The sequence below is a fragment of the Cornus florida genome, unplaced genomic scaffold (assembly GCF_030987335.1).
Source record: "Cornus florida cultivar Cherokee Brave unplaced genomic scaffold, ASM3098733v1 CherokeeBrave_3.0.0_Hap2_Chr10, whole genome shotgun sequence".
NCBI classification, from domain to species: domain Eukaryota; kingdom Viridiplantae; phylum Streptophyta; class Magnoliopsida; order Cornales; family Cornaceae; genus Cornus; species Cornus florida.
In genome coordinates this window covers 106836338-106851831 of record NW_026775580.1, presented here as the reverse complement: position 1 = coordinate 106851831, position 15494 = coordinate 106836338, and the positions used below count along the sequence as shown (strand labels likewise).

The 15494-nt window shown below is 37.7% G+C and overlaps 1 non-coding gene across 1 annotated transcript; it reads right to left on the bottom strand.

Annotated features, from left to right (window-relative positions):
* Positions 1–1112: 1112 nt before the first annotated feature.
* LOC132280372 (small nucleolar RNA R71) lies at positions 1113–1219 on the bottom strand. The gene has a single exon (XR_009471566.1). It is a non-coding gene; the product is annotated as a small nucleolar RNA R71 (small nucleolar RNA).
* Between the last annotated feature and the right edge of the window lie 14275 nt (positions 1220–15494).

Sequence of the window (15494 nt, the reverse complement as noted above, 5' to 3'; positions counted from 1 at the left end):
GTACTTGAAGCAAAGTGGAGCAAACGCTGGACTTAGAAGCAATTAAAAAAATTTGAAGTTGCTTAAGGACCATCTGTAAGTTCTCTTTAATTTTAGTACTTTAATTGTATACCAATTTGCATGCTGTGGACAGCCCAAGTGGAGGCTTAAATTGAATTGTTTTATTTTTAAGTCTAAGCATACCTTCTTGTAGAAGGCATCGGCCAGTGTGGAGGCATTTATTTGTTTTAAGTGCATTGATATTATTGAGGAGTTTGGGAACATCGTATGTGGAGGTTAAAATTTTGAAATGTTGGTGTGTTGACTTGTTCTAGTGCATGCATGGTCGTAGATCACTTAATCGTCTTCTTGCTCCTGTAAATCAAAATCTCGAAATTTTTCTTCAGCGTTTAAGAAGTTGTACTAGGGATAGTCATTTTAATCTTTCAAATTTTGATCTTCCATCACCTTTAATGGAAGATCCAATTGAAGATCCCATTGTAGATCTTGGTCATGTGGATCATAATGGTGTGCACCACCCACCACAAGTTCATATTGTGGATCCTCAAGGTGTGCATCCACCCTTGGGAATGCCACAACCAGTTAATCATGCGGTGCAACAACCTAATCTAGGGATGCCAAGGCCAAATGTTGTTCCCCCAATTGGTGAGCAACAACAACAATATGTTCAAATGGCATACCCTCAACAAGGTCAAATGGCATATCATCAACAAGGTCAAATGCCATATCCTCCTCTCAATCCTCTCAATCCTCCAATGGTCCTTAGGGATCGTTACACTCCAAATCAATATAATGCACCCACTTGCATTCAATTGCCAAATTTCCGTGCTCATCATTATGAGATTAAGGCTTCCACCATTAACATGTGCCCCCTTTTCTATGGGTTGAGCAATGAAGAACCTTATAAACATTTAGATGAGTTTTTGGAAGTCTGCTCCACTGTGAAAATCACGGATGTTCCGGAAGAAGTCCTAAAAATGAAGCTTTTCCCTTTCACTCTTCGGGATAAAGCTAAATATTGGTTCAATAACTTGCGGCCGAATACAATCACCTCTTGGGCACAATTGCAACAAGAGTTCTTAAAAAAGTATTACCCCGCAAGTCGAACTGATGCCATGAGAACTTCCATTCGTGAATTTAAACAACAAGAAGGAGAACCCCTTCATGAAGCATGGGAACGTTTGAATGACTTGCTACGGAAGTGTCCACATCATGACATTCCTAAGTGGCAATTAGTTCAATGTTTCTTTTCAAGTTTATCCGATGCCAATAAGGGCATTGTTGATGCTTCTTGTGGCGGAAGCTACATTGAAAGAAATGAAGATGAAATTTGGCAACTTTTCGAAAAAATGAGTGAAAACTCAATGCATAGATCTTCATCTTCTAGGGGTAGTCACTTAGCACATATGGGAGGAAAGAAAGCTATAAATCAAATAAACTCTTCCATGGAAATTGCCGCTGAGGTCAAAAATCTTACTCAAAGGTTTGATACATTCCTTTTGAATCAAGGTCCGGCAACTCAATCATATCCTCACCATTCCAATGAAATGTGCATGACTTGTTCTAGTTACACTCACCATACTTCAAATTGCCCTCTTGGACAAATTATACCAAGTGAGTCTCAAGAACAAGCAAATGCAGCTTTCATTCATCAAGGGAACAACCCTTATTCCAATACATACAATCCGGGGTGGAAAAATCATCCAAACTTTGCATGGAGAAATCAAGGAGACGGTGCAAACCCTCCTCAAAATCAAGGTTACCAAGCAAAGTATGTTCCCCCACATCTCCAAAATCAAAATCAGAATTCTCAAGGTTACCGTCCTTCATTCTATCCTCAGAATGTGAATCAATACTCTCAACCTCAAGCATCAAATCCTCAGTCCTACTCTCATCCTCAAGCATCAAATTCTCAATCTTACTCTAATCCAAATCAAGCGCCTCCTAAAAGTTCAGCTTTTGAGGACAAAGTCTTGCAAGCTTTAGGTAATCTTCAAAAAGATAATCAACTGTTTCATTCTCACTCTCAATCAATTGCAAAGCTTGAAGCTCAAATTGGGCAATTAGCTAATTCTTTAAATGTGAGAGAGAAAGGTAAGTTACCTAGTCAAACTGAGACCAATCCTAAAGGGCAATTTATGGCGCAAGCAAGTCCTTCATCAGAATTTTCTGGAAATGAGCAAGTTCAAGCAATTACTACCTTGAGGAGTGGTAGGAAAGTGGATAATAAGGTAGAGGTACCTAAGGAGGATAATGAATTAGCACAACCAAGTGGTTGCATCCATCCCATTCCAAATTCTATTCCAATTTCCTTAGATGCTAGTGGTTCCAAAAAGGACATTCCATCATCTTCATCACAATCTCCCCAATTAGAGAAGCCTTATGAGCCAAAAGCTCCATTTCCTCAAGCTTTGAGAGAGACTTCATCATTTGGGAGACAAGAAGGGAAAATTCATGATATGATGGAAGTGTTTAAACAAGTAAAAATCAATCTTCCTCTTCTAGATGCAATTAGGCAAATTCCACCATATGCAAAGTTCTTGAAGGACTTGTGCACACAAAAGAGGAAGAGCAAGGGAAGGGACCTTAAGAAAGTGCTTTTAACAGAACAAGTGAGTTCCATCATTCTTTCTAACACTCCTCCTAAGTTCAAGGATCCGGGTGCTCCGACTATTTCTTGTGTTATTGGAAACCAAGAGGTTCGTAGAGCTCTCCTTGATTTAGGTGCAAGTATCAATCTCATTCCATAATCTGTTTACTTGCAATTAGGATTAGGGGACTTGAAGCCAACATCGGTAGTCATCCAACTAGCCGATAGATCAATTAAAAAACCAAGGGGAATTGTTGAGGACATTCTAATTAAGGTTGATAAATTTTATTTCCCGGTTGATTTTGTGGTACTAGATACTGAGCCAGTCCCTAATCTCACCAATCACATTCCAGTCATCCTAGGAAGGCCATTCCTTGCCACTGCCAATGCCACAATTAATTGTAGATCTGGCATTATGGATATCTCATTTGGCAACATGATGGTTAAGCTTAATGTATTCAATGCGAGTCAACATCCCATAGATGAAGACGAGTGTTTCCTAGTGGATGTCTTGGATGAAACCATAGAGGAGACTCTTCCCTCTATTCTATCTAAGGACCCTCTTGAGGCGTGCCTTTGTGAAATGTTTGAAAGTTGTGGTTTTGCCACAGAAGGATCCATAAATGAGGTGAATGCTTTGATGGACTCTGTGGCCACTTTGGATTACCCACCTTGGAAAAGCAAGAAGGAACCTCTTCCTTCACTCTCTAGTACTACACCAGTTCCATCTCTCATCTCTCCTCCTATCTTGAGCTTAAGCCTCTTCCATCAAATCTGAAATACGCCTTCTTAAGCCCAAAAGAGACTTTTCCGGTCATCATTGCTTCCAATCTTGAAAATGACCAAGAGAATGATCTTTTAGAAGTGCTTAAAGCTAACAAAGAAGCCATTGGATGGAGTGTGGCTGACCTAAAAGGCATTGACCCTTCTATTTGTATGCATCGCATACACATGGAAGAGGATGAAAGGCCATTTAGGGATGCTCAAAGGAGATTGAATCCAAATATGAAGGAAGTTGTCATGAAGGAGGTTGTGAAACTTCTAGATGCAGGAATCATTTATCCTATCTCTGATTCCAAATGGGTTAGTCCAACTCAAGTGGTTCCTAAAAAGTCGGGAATCACAGTTGTTGAAAATGCTAAGGGTGATCTTATTTCGAAACGCACCGCCACTTCATGGCGTGTTTGTATAGATTACCGAAAGCTGAATTCTGCCACTAGGAAGGACCATTTTCCATTGCCTTTCATTGACCAAATCTTGGAAAGATTGGCTCGGCAACAATACTATTGCTTCCTAGATGGTTACTCGGGGTATAATCAAGTGGCCTTAGATCCATTGGATCAAGAAAAGACCACATTCACATGTCCTTTCGGTACATTTGCTTATCGACGGATGCCTTTCGGATTGTGCAATGCTCCTGCCACTTTCCAAAGGTGTATGATGTCAATTTTTTCGGACATGGTGGAGAAGTATTTAGAAGTATTCATGGATGACTTCTCAGTTTTTGGGTCCTCATTTGATTCGTGTCTCCAAAATCTCAAAAAAGTGCTTCAAAGATGTCATGAGACTAATCTTGTGTTAAGTTGGGAAAAGAGCCATTTCATGGTTCAAGAAGGAATCGTGCTTGGACATGTCATCTTTAAAAGAGGAATAGAAGTAGATAGAGTGAAAGTTGAGCTAATTTCTAAATTGTCTCCACCTACTACGGTGAGAGAAATCCGCTCCTTTCTAGGACATGCCGGTTTTTATCGCCGATTCATCAAAGACTTTAGCAAAATTGCTAGACCCTTGTGTAACCTTCTTGCCAAGGAGACTCCATTTGTCTTTGATGAAGCATGCCTAAATGCTTTTCATCAACTTCGCACTCTTCTATCATCCGCTCCTATCATGCAACCTCCAAATTGGTCCTTACCATTTGAGATTATGTGTGATGCTTCCGACTTCGCAATGGGTGCTGTTTTGGGGCAAAGGATAGGTAAACTACCATATGCTATATACTATGCGAGTAAGACTTTCTCAGGTGCCCAATTGAACTATTCTACCACCGAGAAAGAGTTACTTGCCGTAGTATATGCCCTTGATAAATTTCGGTCATATCTCTTAGGATCCAAGGTAATTGTGTTTTCCGATCATGCCGCTCTTAGGCATCTTTTAATGAAAAAGGAAACCAAACCTCGCTTGATAAGATGGATTCTACTTCTTCAAGAATTTGACTTTGAAATTAAAGATAAAAAGGGCTCCGACAATGTCGTTGCCGATCATCTGTCTAGATTAATGGTTGAATCTTCTCCAAATCTTGAAATTCATGAATCATTTCCGGATGAACAACTCTTTCAAATCTCAAATGGGACGTTGCCTTGGTTCGCCGACATTGTTAACTATCTTGCAACCAGCAAACTTCCCATTAATTGGTCAAAACAAGAAAAGGACCGATTCTTTGCTAACATCCGGAAATACTATTGGGAAGATCCCATTCTGTTTCGTTATTGCCCGGATCAAATCATCAGGAGATGTGTGCCGGAAAGTGAAGTTCCGAGCGTCCTTGCGTTTTGTCACACACTTGCTTGTGGTGGGCATTTTAGTGGAAAAAAGACCGCTTTGAAGGTTCTTCAGAGTAGGCTCTTTTGGCCCACTATCCACCGAGATGCCTATAACTTTTGCAAGGTGTGTGTTCGGTGTCAAAAGTTGGGATCAATGTCAAAGAGAGACATGATGCCCTTAACTTCAGTCTTCGTTGTTGAAATCTTCGATGTATGGGGCATAGACTTTATGGGACCATTCCCAATGTCTTATGGCTTTCAATACATCCTCGTTGCCGTTGATTATGTTTCAAAGTGGGTTGAGGCTTGTGCTACCAAAACGAATGACCACTCCGTGGTAATTGCATTCGTTAAATCAAATATCTTTGCTCGTTTTGGTATGCCAAGGGCTATGATAAGTGATGGAGGAAAACATTTCTGTAATCAATTCTTGAAACAACTTTTCTTGAAATACTCCATCACACATAAAGTGGCCACTCCCTACCATCCCCAAACAAGTGGGCAAGTCGAGGTGTCAAATAGGGAAATCAAGCATATTCTTGAGAAAACTGTCAATCCGACCCGAAAAGATTGGTCAAGAAAATTGAACGATGCTTTGTGGGCTTACCGGACAGCTTACAAGACTCCAATAGGCATGTCTCCATATAGACTTGTTTATGGGAAGCCTTGTCATTTTCCGGTTGAGTTAGAACACAAAGCACTTTGGGCAATAAAAAGGCTCAACTTTGATCTTGATAAGGCTGGAAAGGACCGTTTACTCCAACTCAATGAGCTAGAGGAATTGAGAAATGAAGCCTATGATAGTTCAAAATTTTACAAGGCAAGGACAAAAGCATTTCATGATAAACATATTGTGAAAAAGTCCTTTGAAGCCGGTCAAAAGGCTTGGTTATTCAACTCTAGGCTCAAATTTTTTCCTGGAAAGTTTCGAACCAAATGGGAAGGCCCTTATCAAATTATCTCCGTCTCACCTCATGGGGCTGTTGAACTTAAAAATCTAAAAGATGAAGGGACCTTCAGAGTTAATGGTCAAAGGCTTAAACCATACATTGATGGACAAAATTTTCAAAGAAATGTGGAATCTGCCCTCTTGATAGATCCCATTTACTTTGAAGATTGAGAATATCTCACGTCTTTCTAGCGACGTTAAACACTAGTTGTATCGAGTTTCTCCTTCGTTGCATTTTAATTTTCATTTTATTATTATTTTATTTCTATTTTTCCTTTTGTACATTTATGCATTTTTAAATTTAAAAAAAAAAATTGTAAATGAGTAATGTAGGTTGGTGTTTGATTTTATTTCTATTTTATTATTACTATTTTTATTATTTTTGTATATATTTCATGTTAATTTTGATTTATTCAAAAACATAAAAAAAAAAAAAATTTTAAAAAGTATTAATTAGTATAGGTTGATAAGTGATTTTATTTCAATTTTATTTATTATTATTATTATTTTATTTTTTATCTATTTTTCATTTTAGTGTATATATTCTTTTTAGTTTTGTTTTGTTTTATTTTTTTTGTTTATTATTATTATTATTATTATTATTATTTTTTAAAAAAAAAAAATTGAAAAATTGAAAAAAAAGGAAAAAAGAAAGATCGATCCCCAAAATGGGTAGGAGATCGAACCCATTTTCTTGGCAGAGAGCAACAAAAAAATAGGCCAAGTGGATTGATCCCCTGTCCAAAGGGATCGATCCCATTTTACTTATGTTTCTCCCTTCTTATTAAACAGTGAAGGGGACATTTTTTGCCTAAAATTGTCGATCCCCCATCAAAGCAGATCGATCGCACCTTAACCCTTGAAACCACGAATACATTCCTTTCTGTTGCTTGAAATTCTGCTTCTTCCCCCAAAAATCTCTAAACCCAATTTCATTGTCCAACCCTCACGATTCGCTCTTCTCTTCTCGCGGCTGTTCGTAGTTCTTCTCCGGCGTCGTGGCTTTTTTTTTTTTTTTTTTTTTTTTTTTTCAGCGATCAAGGTTGGTTCTTCAACGGTGATCGCTGTTGGGTTGTGGGTCATTTCCCGGCGATTTTGATTTCGCCGTTCTCTGTCGCATCTGGGTTAAGGGTCAAACGGCGTCGGATCTGGGACATCGTTTTTCAAGCTTCGCATCTGTTCGCAGTTCTCCAGCGATCTCGGCGTTGCATCTGTTCACATCTGTCTCGTTCTCCGGCGATCAAGGCTGTTTCGGCCTTTATTTTTCCGGCGCCATGGGTCTGAGCTATTTTTCCGGCGTCGCAACTGGGTTCATTTTTCCGGCGTCGCGGGTTCGTTTCTCTCTGGCGATCTCGGCTTGGATTCGCCGGCGAACAAGGCTGGCGATCTCGGCTTGGATTCGCCGGCGAACAAGGCTAGTTCTTCTCCGGCCACGATTTTCGGCGGTTGGTTCTTCCAACAGCGGTCGCGGCTGTTCATCTTCTCCGGCGAGCTTTTGGCTTCGCCGTTCCAATTGATACATAAATAAAAAAAAAAAAATTTAAAAAATAAAAAAAAAAAGAAAAAGAAAAAGAAAAGAAAAAAATTAAAATAAAAAAATAATAAAAAAACAAAAAAATAAAAAAATAAAAACATAACATAAAAATTTTAATAATTAAAAAGTATATATATATATATATATATATTTTTTTGAATTGATTTATTAAAAAAAAAAATAGATAAAAAAAAAGAGTAGCATTGATGTTTAAAAAAAAAAAAGGCTAAGCAGAATTTGTAGTAGTGTTTTTAGTTATTTATTTCTTTATTTATTTTTGATAAAAATAAAAAAAATATTAAAATAAAATAAAATTTCAGTAACATTCCGTCTTGCTAGAGACGTTAAACTTAGCCCATTTTTCTTATTTTATTTTGTTGGTTGTATATACATGTTCTTTTCCTTTGTAAAAAAAAAAAAAAAAATCAAAAAAAAATTTGAATTGATTTATTTTAGTATATATTTATTTCTTTTTAGTTTAGTATATATTTTTTCTTTTTAGTTTAGAATATTTTTCTTTGTGTTAAAAAAAAAAAAAAAAAAAAAAAAAAAAAAAAAAACTGGGAGATCAATCCCATTCTTGAAATAAAAAAATAAAAAAAACATATCACCAAAATTTCAAAAATATGTGTCCCCATTATGCCCTTCTGCTTAGTTATGCATGTTTTCATCTTTTACAAAGGGCTTGATATCATATCTCTTTACATCTTATTCTATATTGTTTTGGAATGTATGCTTTACTTATTCCATTTGATATTTGATGTGAGTTGCTAGTGTGGCTTTTCTAGTAGGTTTTTGCATCCAAGTTTGGGGAAGACCTCTTTCGTCATGGATCATTGCCGGACGTCATTAACTTTTGCCATCACGGTATACTCTTTCCATTTCTTTCATTGTTCTCATTGCACATTGAGGACAATGTGCAGTTTAAGTTTGGGGGTAAAGTAGCCTTGTTACATTCTACTTTAAGTTGAGTTTTAAATGTATGATTGAGATTTGAGATATATTTGGCAATGATTTTGAACTTTTGAAGCATAGTGCCTTTCAAAAACAAGTTGTTAGAGTCTAATACTTCTTGTATGCTCTAGGATGCCATTTAGGGGTAAATTTTAATTTTTGACATCATGTTTGCTTTTGTGGTACACATCATCTTGTTGGTTGAAAATGCTTTGAGAGTTGATTCTAGAATTCTACATTTGCACTTGCGCACACTAGCATTCAATTTGTGGGGTACATGCTTAGTTGATTATTGTTTTGGTTTGTTCCAATTGAGCTAGTATGCTTTGAAAGCTTTCATTCTCGATAAAATGACCTTGCAAAGGAAAGAAAAGAAATAAATTAAAAAAAAAAAAAAAAAACTGCATTCTTTCAACATGTCAACTGATTAAAAAGGAAGACAAGGGAAGAATGTAAGATGTATGATTAGTTTGAGTTCGTAGCCTAGCCATTCCGAGTCATTACGCGCTTAGGAGTGTCTTTACACTTAACGCCCTAAGACCATCTGGTTTGGGAGTCGTTGGCTCAACGCTTGTTACATGGGGTGATTAGAGAGCTTAAGGAACTTGGACATTGCACATGGTCATACATAAAAATAAAAAATGAAATCAATAAAAAAAAAAAAAAAAAAAAAGAATGTTTGATTAAATAACAAGGTTCATTCAATGTCTTGATGTCTGGTACTATATCTACATGCTAGTTTGAGGGTAAGGCTATGCCATTACTTTGATTTGCTAGGATAGCAACACATTTTGATGCCGGTTCACTTAAAAGGATGATATAATTGATTCAATTTGCATGATTAATTGATTGATGTGTGGAGGACCGTTTTTGCTTACATGATGTTGAAACGTTGATAATAGCTTAGAAATGGCAGAAATTTGCATACTTGAGGTAGTCTACTTTCAACACTTGTTTAATATGTGTCGTTACTTCTCAAATAAGAAAGAGCTGTTGATGTTTGTGGGTACCATTTCTGTAAACCCTCACGAGACTTCACTCGTCCACTAGGGGTAACCTAGGGGTTTAAAAGGCTTGTTGCATATGCTAAATGCAACCGTGATCCCTACGAAAGTGGTGTTATCTTTATTTGTTTTATTAGTTCATAGTTGTATATATGTTTATTTCATTTCCATGCTGTAGTTCATTGCTAGGGACTAGCAATATCTAAGTTTGGGGGCGTGATAAGTGCTTAAATGTTGCACATTTTAGCACCTAAGTTAGGGTATTTCAGTCGTTGTAGCTATCTTAATTTCATGTTTTAGTCCTAATTTATGTTTATGTGTATTTCAGGGCAATAAAGTTAAACTGAGCTAAGAACGGTCCATTAAAGTCTTTTTAGAGTCAAGCAAAGATATTCAGAAAAAGTTCAGAAAATGGCAAAAAGGAGGTCGCAGCCCATTGCTCGTATAGTGTGTTTATTCTTCAAAAGCGGTCAATCTCAGGCTTTTGATGATGTTCCCAAAGATGAAGAACCAAACTAATGAGTTCGGGGCTAAAATGGAGCTAAATAGGGCTTAAAGGAAATTTTCAACTCTGGGGGGATCGATCCCCAGGGTGGGAGATCGATCCCCCAGGACTTAGCAACATTACAGTTTTTATTTAATTTTTGGGCTCATTTTGGGAACTGTTGGGCTTTAATGAGATTGTTACTTAAGGCCCAGTGAACCATTAGATTAGGGTTAGTTTTAGTTTTTATTTAGGTAAAGATTATTAGAGAAAAAAAAAAAAGTTTTAATTTATTTATTTTTTCTGTATCATAGTATCGTATTTTCTCTCTGGAAAAACACGCGAAAAAAGGGAAAAAGCAAGAACAGGCTAGGGTTTGGAAGAAAAGTTCAGAGAAGATGAAGCAGATGATGGGGATTATCCTGTCTTCGACTCCATCAACCATGAGTGGCTGATTCTTCTACTTAGGGTTGGATAAACCCTAAGCATGTAACCTATTCTCTCTCTCTTTTCATACTTTTTGGGGATTAATTTATGTAATTAGTGTATAGTCTTGAATATTATGAATTAAATTCTTCCAATTGATTATCTGTATTAATCTCATATTGTCTTATGTGTGGTTGATTGATAAACAAATTTTACACATGAATTCTTTGTTAATTGATTCTTGTGATGGCTATGCATGGTATTGCTTAGTTGTAATTGTGTTTCAAATTGATGAAAAATGCTTCCATTTGATGGATGGTACTACATGTTTAGGTTAATTTGTTGTCTAATTAGTTTTAAATTCATGTTTAATTAGTTTAATTTAAGTTTAATTAATTTAATTGCAATTCAATTATTAGGTAAGTAGACCATCCATACTTATGTTTGAATTCCATACTTTTTGTCACAATTGCATTATCTTCTAGATTAATGTGTGTTAAATTTGTAACCTGGATTGATAAATCATGCTTTGAATGGGTGAATTGTACTACACTTAGTTTAATTGTCATTAGGTAATTGATTCATGCTTGAAATTGATGGTTTACACTTTTCATTGCACTTGTTAGCCACATATAGATTACATAGTATTATTTCCCCAATTAGTTAAAAGTGAGCGAGTTAGGGAATGTGCTTAGTGGTGAATCCTACACCCTAAGTCTCTTTCCAATCTCTTAAACTCTATTTCTTTATTGCAATCATTTAGTTTAAAATTAGTTTTAATCACAAACAAAACCCTTTTGGCAATCACATAAGCACTAAAGTAGAATTCAATTCTGGAAAACCTATAATTGTTTAGATCTCTTGGGACGATCCCTGCTCACTTCATACTCCATAGTATAAGTGTTTAGTGGTTTTATAAATTTTAAAATATGGTGCCCACTTGACATTATTTCTAAACCTAAAGTGTTGTGCATTATTTTGTGCACACGCTCGGTCGCACCACTTTTCGTACACGGTATGGCCATTATGAGTTTCTGGTGATGCCATTTGGCTTGACCAATGCTCCAGCAGCTTTTATGGATTTGATGAACCGTGTATTCAGTGACTACCTTGACAAGTTTGTGGTGGTGTTCATTGATGACATTCTCATGTACTCAGCTTCGAGAGAGGAGCATGAGTATTACTTGAGAGCAGTTTTGCAGATCCTTAAGGATAACCGATTGTATGCCAAGTTCGAGAAATGCGAATTTTGGCTACCAGAGGTGAAGTTCCTTGGACATGTTGTATCAGGGGGCGGTGTTGTAATGGATCCGTCGAAGATTGAGTCTGTGATGGACTGGGAGTGTCCGAAGACAGTGTTTGAGGTTCGGAGCTTTCTTGGCCTAACCGGCTATTACAGGAGATTTGTTCAGGATTTCTCTCGTTTAGCGGCACCTATGACTCGACTTACTCGCAAGGGGGTCAAGTTCATATGGAATGAGGCTTGTGATTTTAGTTTTCAAGAGTTGAAGGTCAGGTTAACATCAGCTCCAGTTTTGATCATACCTGAATGTCGTTTGGGTTACGTGGTCTATTGTGATGATTCGCGAGAAGGTTTGGGTTGTGTTCTGATGCAGACTGAACGGGTGGTAGCTTATAGGTCTCGATAGTTGAAGACTCATGAGTTGAACTATCCGACACATGATTTGGAGTTGGTAGCAGTTATCTTTCTTAAAGGGTGGAGACACTATTTGTATGGGGAGAAGTTCGAAGTTTTCTCCGATCACAAGAGTCTCAAATATCTCTTCTCTCAGAAGGATTTGAATTTGAGACAGTGCAGATGGGTTGAGTTCATGGAGGACTATGACTTTGTGTTACAGTATCATCCGGGGAAGGCCAATGTGGTGGCCGATGCATTGAGTAGGAAATCACGGGGTACTCTTGCTAGCATTTCCATTCACAGATGGAAGATGCTAGAAGAGCTTGCAGATCTTGGTTTGCAGTTGTATGAGGATGTTTCACCGGCTATTTTGTTTAGCCTTGTGGCTCAACCAGTTCTTGTTAGCAGAGTTATTGAGGCACAGCAGAAGGATGGGAGATGAAGTCCATCCACGATCGAATTTCAGGTGGCGAGAATGTAGAAGGTTGGACCTTGCATTTGGACGTTGGTCTTAGGTACAGAGGGAAGATGGTTGTTCCTTTATCTTGTCTTGACGTTGTTCTTCGGGATTTTCACCATTCTTGACTTACAGTTCATCCTAGTGGTACGAAGATGTATCACAATTTGCAAAGACAGTTTTGGTGGAAAGGCATGAAACGGGATGTTTCTTAGTTCGTGGCTAAATGCCTTACTTGTTAGCAAATAAAGGCAGAGCATCAGAGACTGGCAGGGTTGTTGTAACCACTACTAGTGGCAAAGTGGAAGTGGGAGCACATCACTATGGATTTCGTGACGGAACTTCCGAGATCCAAGGCAGAGAATGATGCCGTTTGGGTCATTGTTGATAGATTAACTAAGACGGCTCACTTTTTGCCTATGGTAGTGACAGATGACGCAGAGTGGCTTAGTGGACTGTATGTGAGGCAGATTGTCAGGCTTCACGGGGTTCCGGTATCCATTATTTCGGATAGGGATCCCAGGTTCACGTCTCACTTTTGGCAGAGTTTTCAGGAGGCTCTTGACACGGGGCTCCATTTCAGCACAGCATTCCATCCTCAGACTGATGGTCAGGCGGAGCGTACCATTCAGATATTGGAGGATATGTTACGGGCTTGTATTTTGGATTTTGGGGGTAGTTGGGAAGACTACTTACCCTTGGTTGAGTTTGCCTACAACAACAGTTACCAGACCAGTATTGGCATGGCACTTTTTGAGGCGTTGTATGCAGACCTTGCAGATCTCCAGTTTGTTGGACCGAGGTAGGTGATACAGTCGCTTTAGGTCCCGATATTGTCCTTGAGACTACAGAGAAGATCAAGTTGATTCGGCAGCGGTTGGCTACAGCTCAGAGCAGGCAGAAGAGTTACGCTAACAAGAGGAGGAGATCCTTGTCCTTTGAGGTAGGGGATCACGTCTTTCTCAAGATTTCTCCACAGAAGGGACTTCTAAGATTTCGGCAGACAGGCAAGTTATCTCCTAGGTTCATTCCATTTCAGATTTTGGAGCGCGTTGGTGAAGTTGCTTATCATTTGGCATTGCCGCCAAACCTGGATAGGGTTCACAACGTTTTCGATGTATCTATGTTAAGGAAGTACGAGCCGAATTCATCACATGTTTTACGGTGAACAGATGTTGTTGTTGATGAGGACGTGACCTACGAGGAAGGTTCGGTCCAGATTCTTGATTCACGGGAGCAGGTTTTGCGGACCAAGACCATTCCATTGGTTAAGGTCTTGCGGAGACATCACGGCGTTGAGGAGGTTACCTAGAAGCTCGAACAGAAGGTTCGCTCTCGGTATCCCCATTTGTTCTCCCTTTCAGGTACGGTACGATTTCGGGGATGAAATCCTTTTAAGGATAATAGGTTGTAATGACCCGGTCTTTTTCCTCCTTTTCCATTTTCGGCGATTTTCTTTTTTTCGTTCTTTTTTTTTGTCTTTTCCCTATTTCGTCTTTTTCCCGTTTTTCATTTTTCCTTACATAACCTCACTTGTTGTGCTCGGATTTGATTCCAGTTTTGCATGCATTCATGGTATTTGATTTCCATGACATTGGTATTTTTACTTTTCTTAAAAAGTATGTTAGATTAGTACTTTCCTTGTAAAGGGCATGAATGAGTAATTATTTATAACTTTTGGGGTTTTAGTGTAATTATGCAAAATAATTATTTTTCGTTTTAGAGACCTTTTTACAATTTTTTTAAAAGATATTTTAAAAAATGACCATTTTATAATTTTTGGAAAGTGTGACAAGTGGCACACTCTCATGGAGCCATTTGTTGGCATTTAGGTGAAGAAACTTGGTACCATGACTTCTTGACATTTGGTAGGTGGAGATTCATCCATGTGTTGGCCTTAGATTAGTGCACATGTAACCTTTGATTTGTGACAAGTGTGGACTTGGGATTTAGTCTTGGAAGATGCATTGGATTAGTGATAAGTGTAGGAATAAGGTTTAGAGTTGCATTATGTGTGTGAGAAAGGAAATGCAAGAGTACATAGTGAATGGAGGATTTCTAGCCCTTCCACTCACCATTTTACACTTTACCTTCTTCATTTCATTATCTCTCTTGAACCCTAGCAAATCCACCATTGGAGGAAAGCTTAGTTCATAGCTTCTCCCTTCAATTTGGCTCACTTCCTTACACCTTAGAGTAAAAACCTTGGGAGAGAAAAAATTCCTCTCACTTTCCTCTTCAATAACCCTAAACTTGTTTTACATTTAGGGCTTGGTTGCTTAGATTATAGAGATTCAATTCTCTATTGAGGTAGGGGTGGTTGTATGTTTATCCTCTTTGGGTTTTATATATATTTAAGCTTGATATATATTGATTACATACTTTAAAATTCTTGTATTTGCATATGAATAGAGATTTTGTATGCTTGACTTAAGATTTATGAATTAAAACATGTATATGACTATTAAATTGTATAGGTAGCTTATTGTTTAATGATTTGCCTAATATTTGTGATTTCATTGAGGATTTATGATGAATGTCTTGAAATTACTCTTGTGTTGTTAAGTGATATAGATTTCATTGAAAGTCTTGTAAGTATCACTTGAAATTACTTGTAGGTAAATTGCTATATTGCATAATTAGAAATTGTGGCCTACATTAATATTAAATCCATGTGGCATAATGTGTAGTATCATTAGCTTGCCACTTTAGACATGAAACTTTAGGGCATGGTTTGTGTGGTTTTACCCTACTTGTGCTTGGTATGTAATTCATGCATTGAGATTGTATAAATGTCATGAACTTGTTGATTTTTGAAAGCTTGTAAGGATATGAAATGTTTGATGGCTAAAGTTTGGCTCTAGTACGGATGATAGGAATTCTCCTAAGTCATAGTGCGCACTAGGTAGTACCTTGT